A 10,454-nucleotide genomic window follows, 5' to 3' on the forward strand; every position below is an offset into this window, starting at 1 on the left:
TAAGAACTAGTTCAGACCCAGTTTCCAGGACCGAATCCAATTATTTAGATTGATTATTTCATTTTTAATTTATATTAAATTATTTATAAATTTAAAATTAGTATTAAGTTAATAGAAAGGGAGTGATTATTTCAATTTTAATTAATATAAAGTTATTTATAAATTTAAAAGTAGTATTAAGTTAATAGAGAATACAATATTTTATTCATAGTCATACATAATTCGTAAAAAAATGATACAACATTAAAAATAGTTTGTCTTTAAAAAAAAATCTTGGAGCGGGGTATTACATGAATCACTTATAATCCTCAATTCGATATTAACTAGTGACTCTTGACATGACTCATCATAGCAATTATGGACATCATAACCATCAACATTTTGGTCATTATTTTTTGTTGATTAGTATACCTAGTAATCCTTTACACTTTAATGATATTTATATTTGAACTTGAGACAATAAACATCATTGAGAAAGTTATTTGTAACAAAAGATGCATTGAGTTGTTAAATTATTCTTTTCTCAAGAGTGTTTGTCATACTTTTTGGAGCCAACATTTAGAATTGACATCCAAACAATGTCTTGGGTCCATGGTTCAGTGCACAAGAAAATATGACAAATTCCATCAAAAGATGTTTCTTTTCACCCTCAAAGTGATAGATATTAAATACTAGTCCAAAAAAAGGCTAAATATGAACCTCAAGTTTTAATGTGGAGTATTAAAAAAATTACTCATGAATGTAATAGGTGAGTAAGAAATGGAGACCTTTCATTGTCTTGTAGAGTAGAATGCAATAGTCTTTGTGAGAAAAATAACAAGTGTAGAAAATTTGCAAATAAGAACAATAACACATTCGTTTCACCCTCAAAGTGATAGATATTATATTAGTCCAAAAATAGGCTAAATATGAACCTCATGTTTTACTCTAGAGTATTAAAAAACTTACTCATGAATGTAATAGGTGAGTAAGAAATGGAGACCTTTCATTGTATTGTAGACTAGATTACAATAGCCTTTTTTGAGAAAAATAACAAGTGTAGAAAATTTGCAAAGAAGAACAATAACACATAACGCATATATTTATGTGGGAAAACGTGGTAAAAATATACCAGTAAAAAAACATGGGTAAATTTTGTCTTTCAAATTGATTCTCAGGAATTACAGAGTTACAACAATCTCAAAACTATATATCAAAACATGACTTTGAGCAGCCTAAAATAACTGAGTTGCAGAGTCCTACTTGAAGACAACTTGCTAAATATAGTAAGTATGAATGAAACAACTGCATGTAATGTAGTGCCTCTTCTTAAGCCATCTAGCTCTTTTGAATGATAATAGATCTCTTTGATATAGTTTAGTCTACTTAATGTTGATTTGATAATATTATATTATGTACTAACCCTATTTCGTGATGTGAGATTGATTATGATATTGCTTGATTGTGTAAGAGTGTCTTCTACTCTCTTTGTGATAGGGACAATGTCACATCACTCATTGGGAGAGGGATGTGCCATTGTGATTCTCTATCACTTGCATGTTATTATATATTGTATATGTTGTCTAGTGGCCTTGTGGATGCAGGATTTGTAGGTATTAGACATCGACTCCACCTGGCTTTGCAGGTTTGAACGTGTCTTATCCCAATGGAAAGTTGATTGGAGTTGAAATGATACCCCACCCTATACTCTAGGTTTAAGTTGATTACCCTTGTCAGTTTAGAGTCTTTGCATGAGTCATGATTTGTGTGTAATGTTTTCTTGGATTATTTTACGGTGGCTTTCTTTGTGTAGTTTGGTAATTATTATTTGGTTAATTATTAAATAAATGATTAAATAATTTATATAGTTTAATAATGTTAAATTAAAGTAATGGACATATAGTTTATAATAATAAAATAAATAAATATACAATATATATATAGTTGGCAATAATAAAAATAAATTAATAGATGGTAATTATATTTAATATAGTTGAGAAGTAACATTGGTAAATGATTATATAATCACTGGATGCTTATTATTTATTAGTTAATGGATTTTGTAATTATTATTGATATTATTATTAATATTGTTTTGTAATAACAAGGCTTTGCTATTTAATTATTTATATAGCATTTGATTATATTTTATTGTGGCTTTAATTTATAGCCCTTGGTTTATTTATTTATCAGAGATTATATTTAATAAGTGATTTTATATTATTGATTAAGTATTTATTGATTTATGATCATTGGATAAATATTATCTATTAATTTGGGTGTTTGTTTATAAACTCTTGGCTATTTTTGTGATAGGATTTTGTAGTTAATTGTTGCATGAGTATTACTATTATTATTTCTCTTCTTACACTTTGGGATAATTAATATATTTTTTCTACTTATCCTCTTATTCTATTGGCTAAATTATTGGGTAAGTTAATTAAATAGTATTTTATTACTCTTACCTTGGTTTATGTGAAAGGTTGGTAAGGAATATATTATTTTGTGAAATTTTGATTGGCTAATATATTTTATAGTTTATGCTTTGATTTTTTATTTATTCGCTTTCATGTGTATTTTGTCTGGTGAGCATTTCTGGGTCTTCTCTTGCAAGTTTGGATTTTTGGTTGAAGATTTGGAGATTGGAGATTTCTTGGTTTGCTTGGATTGTGGATTATACTTCTTCAAATTTTCTTTACCATTACTTCTATCTTCTAGATTGGAGAAATCCTCTTCCTAAGAATTTTATTTTCAGGAAAGATTGTCTACATTGTGCTTTCAGGAAAGATTGTCTTCAGGGTTGTTTGAGAAATAAATATTTACTTAATATAGTTTTGGATAAATAATATTTCATAGAATGAATAAAATATATAGTTTATAATATAGTTTGGGGAAAATATATTTGTCTGAATATTTTGATTGTCATGAATGTTCGGCTCTACTTTGTTGTCTTAGTGTATTTTTCTTCCATGGATATGATTCTTGTTGGGTTTGAAGGATAGGCTTTGAATTTTAGAAGCTATTTGGTTTCTTAGTTGGCTTGGAGCTTTATATTTGGTTTCCTGTGAGTTTTCATGGCTAGAAATTGTTTGGAGTAATTATTTCTAAGTTGAATTTTGCCTCTATGAATTTATTTTGAGTGTGGAATTTATGTTACTTAGTTTCATATTGGATTTGCATCCCTTTTGGTTGTATTTTCGGGACTTAAACTTATTTGTCTGATTTTATTTTCCAAGTCACAATTTTATGTTCAATTTTCTTGAGTTTTCTAGTCTTGGTTACAAATGTGCTAAAATAGAGAACATATGCGCCAGACATTTAAACATGTGCGCTAATCTATAGTGTAAATGTGTCAATCTGTCAGTTGGGTCAGTTTGCCATTTTTAGTTCATTTTCCACATTTATGTTCTTGGTTTCTAGATTCCAGAGGTTGTTTACTAATACCTAAGATGTTCCAGGTTGGTTTCATTGACTGATTATTAGTTATTTTGATTTTTATCTATGTGATTATCTTGTAGTTAGACTCATTTATTGGATTCTTGTATGATGATTTCAGTTGGATTGGTTTGGATACCTTGGTGAGCCAGGGCTTGTATTGTTGTAAGACCATGGATATGTTGAAGTATTTTATGTTGTTACCCTAAGGTTTAGGTGCATGCTAGGGGGAGAGTAGGCTTTTTAGTGAGTGATTGGATCACGTGGAGTAAACTGCCAAGTGTACCCAGGCTCTAGATCATTGGGTATGTCAGAGGAAGTTTTCCAATATAAACGAGTGATAACTTAATTAGTAATACTTGGATTGGGTAGAATAGTCCATCTTAATAAGATAATAAAATTATGTTGGCCCCTTTGCTTTGCCCTATGGTGGGGGACCGAGATAGGACTGGGAAGGCCTTGGTAACCCAAGTAAGCTAATCTCCCTCACTCCGTAAAGGTTGAGATGGCTCCACATGTGCATTGGGACATCTGGGATTGGTACCCAGGTACCCTCATGTTGCATGTGATGACACCATTTCTCTCTACATGTAGGTCCCAGTGCCTTGAGTCTTGCTTGGTTGTGTTACCTCTTGAGGGTTTGTGTTGATGGTTATCATTTGGTTATTTTATGTTTTCTTAGCATTCCTTATTGTATAGGTCTTTCCTTTGGTTGTTAGGTGTCAACCTAGATATAGAGTATGCATGGGATCTTGTGGCATCTCCTAGCATGGGGGGTGGTTACTTTGGTTCTACATGGTCGGGTGGTTTGATGCCTTCTTCCATTGTGATGTTTTTCGTTGGATGCTCTTGCGTGGATGTGGATATATTGTCTTCTCAGCTTTGGATGGATTCTTGTAGTAGATTGATGTAAATTATTATATGGCAGGGTATGTAGTGACTCATGATGTAAATGAAATGTAAATAGGACCATGTTCCTTGTGGTGAAATATATTGTAATCATATATGTTGTAATAGTATGTTAAGAGAATAAATAATGTAACTTGTAATATTGGTTCATTAATAAAAATTGATTCATGGATGTTTATATCATCTTATGTAATGTTGGATATATGTTAGATTATCTTGTGATTAGTTAATGATGATAGAAATGTATAAGTGATTTGGGAGTAGGATCATTTAGTATTGGTGTTTTAAAATGGACTTAGAAAGGATTGGTTAAGTATGCTTAGTAGATGGATATAATCATGATATAGAATAGTGAGGAATAATGTGTGCATTGTAAGTATAAATCATGCTAGGAATTAGTATGCATCAGTCTATGGTGGCAATTGTGTTATCATGCTTATAATGTTATTGCTAATGGTTAGTTTAAGTGATGATGTTGAGATTCCCTAGAGGATTCTTTGAGATGTTGTGTTTATTTTCACTTGTGTTATGTTCTTATGTGAATTTTATTATGATGGTTAGATGTTATTTAGTTAATGAATGATTACTACATTTGAGTAGTTTATGGTAATGGTTGCATTAGTTGATGTTTTAAAAAAAAAATTAATCTCTATTGCACGTTAGTTAGTGTATTTCTCTAGGGTATTTTGGCAGGCATTACATGTAAAACAAATGTCGAAGTTACTAAAGTTTCTTAACAAAATTTTCCATTTATAGCCATGATGACACAATCACTGCTAACTAAGATAGCCACGATGACGTAACCACTGGTAGCTAAGATAGCCATGATAAGTCAACCACTGCTAGCTAAGAGTCCAATTTGGACTTCACATTCCAAAAACCTTAAGAGGCATTTTTTATTTTCATTTGTTTTCTTAAGGTTTTTGTCTTAAATCCTTTCTTTCTTATTTCAAATCTCCTTTTCAGAGATAGTTTTTGGGTATTAAGTAGTGAAGTTTGTGTCAGAATGTGCCAAGATACCACTTGGCAATTCAACAAAGTTTTCGAGAGTTTGCAACCCAAATTTTTGTTAAAGGCATGCGCAGTCACTGCTTGTCACCCTCATGCATTTTGTTTCAACAAGATCATGTTTCAAAGGTTTTAGTCAGAGGGTGTCACATGCTAATGTTGTGGATTTTTGAAGAGATAAAAGAAGGAAGTATTGCAAAAGGCCTACCAAGGCACCCCATGTTCAAAGACATGTGGGGACTTACAATGACCAGTAGCATTACAAGATGTTACCATTTGGCAGTTGAGCAAATATTTTGAGTTATTTTCAGGCTGAACCTAGGAAAATCTATGCCATTGGTTTATGGTCTTTGTGAAAAATAAATCAAAGAATGACATGTATTATATGGAACTTAGATTGACCCACAAAATGGATTCTTTTGTATACGAGGTCACAATGCAACCAAAAAGTGATGGGCATCACAGGTAGCATTTCTATTTGAGCACATGAAGGGACTAGTTATGATGCCCAGGTCATTAGTAAAGATAGTTGCAATAGACTCCATGGTGGAGGACACATGTGGAAACTATGTAAGGGTTCCTTTGTTTTAATTAATGATTTCAATTAGTGTTTCTGGTTTCGATTTAAACCAGTAGGCATTTTGTATTAAGGGGTTCATCATCTTTGTAAAATGTTAAAGACTATGTTCTACTGAAGCCTTTTATTTTAATTTTGAAATCAAGAAGGAAAGACATATTAGACTATCCCAAGTTAGCCTCTTATGTGTGTTTGTTTTCTCTAATCAATAAATAAATCTTCTATGTCACAAGTAATTGTCTATAATTTTTTTCTCTTATGATTTCAATTTGATAGAATAGGAAATTAAATCATGTCTGATTATACTCTTTTAATGGTTTGTGATGTGCAAATTTGATATCATTTCATGTCAATTGATGAAATAGAGATTATAAATGATTAAATTTGTGTTTCATAAAATGTGCTCATGTTTTGTGAAACACAAAATGAAAGTGTATTTCATCTTCCATATAACAAGAGGGCATTTTTGGACGTGATACTTCATATATCAAGTTTCTCATATTTAACAGGTTGATAGACATCATGTAGTCATATTAAGGTTTCGTCCTTAGTTCCAAAGTAAACTACCAAAATTAGCAACTCGCAACATTAAATTATGTTTGGTGTCTTATGGTTCTAGTACAACTATGTTAAGACATCATATCCAAGTAGCCAAGTAACCAAACAAAACAACAACAATGATTATTATCATTTAAATTCTGAAAATTGCATGAACACTTCTTAGTTCAAATATTTTGAAAGGATTTAGATCTTAGAGGAATCAAACATCAAATCAATATGTTGTTCACACTAAGTTAAATTCATCTCAAAGGCCTCCCAAATTCTAATAGGCATCACTCACCATATATCAACAAATGTGTATTGCAACTATACAATGGGACAAAAGAACAACTCACCAAAACTCCCAATATTATCTAAAGAGACAACTCCTTACCTTTAATCACTAAGATCTCCCAAGACTTAAACCAAACATAAACATTATCATTGAAGTCCAAGAAATATTGTTAGAAATGTATGAGGTTATAGAGGGTCCCCATAGGCCACATCCAACACCACTATTCACAACCAATCTACCATAAACCGAATTCCATAATGAAAGGGTTTGCATAACTTAGCTTAACACACATCTTTTATGTACTATCAACAACCATGAAAAACAACACTTACACAAACCATATATGGACAATGCTTGAAGATGGATGTAGAGTTCCACATAAATTTTGGCAAAATAAATATTCCTTAGACGTGACATTTAAGCTAAAGATATATAAACTTCACGAAACATTCATTGTATGTTTGAAATGATAAAATAAAATAGGACAACAAAGATAAAAGTATATTAAAGACTCAAATAAAATTAACAAAAACTTTATAAACATAATTTTTAAGGTTAATTGATATTCATATTTAATGAATAGTTTTTAGATTGAGAGAATAAGCAAAGATTGTAAAAGAAATGGTGATCAAAGCTTATAACAACCTTCACAAGATGACTAGAAGACAACCAAGTTGAGACTTTCATATATACTTTTACTAGAATGAGGCCCAATTTGTGTCTTTTTGGTCTGTAAGGAGACACACCGCAAACATAATAACGAATATTCTGGTAGTCATATTATTGCATATATTTTGAGAATTTTACACCTTGTGCAGAAATTGTTAAAAATCTTATTCATATTAGGGAATAAATTATAAATGAGGAATTTTTTATCCTCACATTCCCACTTGTGATATTTTTTTCATTCATGGTAAGTTTTCGATGATGAGAAATAAAAATGCAAGATGTAACTGACAAACTCAGCTTTGTGTATCTCCACGCGTGCCTAAGTCGAACTCCATGATGTGTCTTTTGAATCTGTTGCTCTTCTTATTCTAGACCTTTTTATGAAGACTTTTGATTGATTCATTTAAAAGTAAAAAAATGTATTTTTCAAAAATTTGTATTGCGTCATCTATCAAGAATAAATTAATATAGATAAATAATTATAAGTATATATTTACATAATCTTAGTTTTTTTAATTTGAAATATAAAAGCTTAATTATAATTGAAGAAATTTGAGTTTAATTGGTAATGATAGTATATTTTTTAAGTTATCTCATCTATCAAGGTTCATATTTCAAAAGGATTTGATGACTTCGAAGATTTCTAGAATAGAATAACTTGTGATGATGATTATAGTTATATATTTGTATCATCTAGAAAGGTTCAAATCTCGAAAGGATTGGGTGACTTCTTAAAAGAGTTCAAATATAACTTGTATTCATTAATAAAAGATAAGTCAACTCTTCTAGAATTAATGGATACTTCTCAATATATTGTATTTACAAAATAAAATATTAATAAGGCAATCTTGGATGTGTTCTCTCCGGCACAGTCTTAGGTAGAGCTCGGAAAGGGTTTGAAAGCTGGAGGATACGAAACTTTCTCAGCTGCTACTGATAGTGCTGGTGGATAAGCTGCTCCTACATTTCATGGCGGGTGGGAGGGCCCCTACTATTCTAAGGGTAGTTAGCGAGGGGTGTGCCCATGGCCCCCAATTAAGGGTGGGTGGGAGTCTATAGTAGGTTGGGTGGAACTATAATTCCCAAGGATATAGTTGGGGGGACTAGGTTCCTACTAGGCAACTATTTGACACTTTCTAGAAATAAATAAAACAAAAAATATTTTATTTTTTTAATTAATCAGTTGTTGAAGTTCTAAATATTAAAATATTAGAAAATACGTAATAAAGAGTTTTTATAAAGATTAAACCAGACAGAAGATAATACTAGAGAAGACTACTTCTCTCAAATGTGCCTTCCTAATATAAATTAGATATCTTAGCAGGTACAACTAATCTGATGTAAGGAACCAAAAAATTCAGGATTGCGCACATCGTGGCAGACTCATTATGTGGATCATCTTTTCGTAAGTAGTTGTTCAGTATAACCTTTATATTTGAAAAGTCCTGATCAAATACGTCAAATGCAGGCACTCGGCCAATCCTTAGATTTGAACGAAGCACATGATTAGCACGTTTTCAAGCAGGTAATTGGGACGACTTTAAAAATAAATTTCAATAAATTTGGTGGGATGGATATGTTTTAAAGAACTACCAGATGTAGTTTTTTTTTCTATCATTTTTAGTTCTCAAGAATGAGACCTTATGGATTATTTTATACCTGAAAAGATTTTCTTATACTTCTAAACCAAACATAGTTAAGTCAATTCTTACTCAAATGTGCATTCAAATAATGTTTAGTTTTGACTTAATGAGTTGTAAGTTTGAGATTTCATTTCAAAAATTAAATAGTTTTAAAAGAGATTTTTGATACTGTTATTTTATTTTTAGTAGAATATTATTAATATCTATAGTTAAAGAAAGTATAGTGGATATATCAATTATAATTTATATAGACTGATTTTTTATATTTAAAAGTAGTGTTGGGTCAATAGAGAAGCATAACATTTTATATGAGGTTTTGCATTAGTCATAAATAATCTAAAAATTTGACACAACTTTAAAAGTAGTAGTTGTTGTTGAAATTATAGAGTTTGAATAGATTTTCTCTATTGTCTAATAAATGTATCACAAATATTTTTAAATAGATAACACTAACAAAGAAATGTGTCTCTTGCATGAGACACGACTACATAACAACTATGTTGAGTGTGACCCTAATAAATAGTTGTATAGCTTACCCATTTACAAGTGAAGAAATTTTGAAACCAATACTTTCTTGAAAGTATACAAACATATCCTTGCTCAAAGGTTTAGTGAAAATATTTGCAAGTTGCCCATTTTTTTAGTGTATAGACTAGCTCAATTTCCTTATTGAGAACATGCTCATGAATAAAGTGATGGTGCACTTCAATATGCTTTGTGTGGGAATGAAAAACTAGATTCTTAGACATCTTCGACAGACTTTAATTATCACAGTATATAATTGTTGGATCAAGTCGTGGATATTGAAGATTCTCAAGAAGTCTTCTAAGCCATATTGATTCACAAGTTGTTACAGCAACTGCCTTGTACTTTTCTTTAATAGGTGACAAAGAAACCTCCACGAGACAATAGTAGATCCAATATTGAAGAAATAACCAAACATTGATTGTGTAGAGTATATGCAACCTACCCAATCTAATAACAAAAAAGCTAACAAGTTTGAAATCTTCATTTGTCAAATACTCTAATCTATTTTTGCATGTTCCTTGAAGATATCTCAAAACTTGTTTTGTAGCTAACCAATGACCATGTTTGCGATGAGCCATGAATTGAGGCAAGATTCCTACTACGTAAGATATGTCTGACCATGTAGTTAAGTAAATCATCAATCAACTTAGTGCCTATCTTCATTGGTGTTAATGAAGCTTTATAGTCTTTCATTTTGAATCATGTGAGAATTTATTTCCAATACTTTATTTGAAAGAGAAAGAATTTTGTAGTTGTTTGTCACACTCCAATTCCAAGAAAATAATTAAGTAATCCAAGATTGCACATCTCAAAATAGATCTTCATATCTTCCTTCACATCTTGTGTCAACGATTTCTTATTCCCCATAATG

The sequence above is a fragment of the Cryptomeria japonica genome, chromosome 6, assembly GCF_030272615.1.
Source record: "Cryptomeria japonica chromosome 6, Sugi_1.0, whole genome shotgun sequence".
In the NCBI taxonomy this organism is placed as follows: domain Eukaryota; kingdom Viridiplantae; phylum Streptophyta; class Pinopsida; order Cupressales; family Cupressaceae; genus Cryptomeria; species Cryptomeria japonica.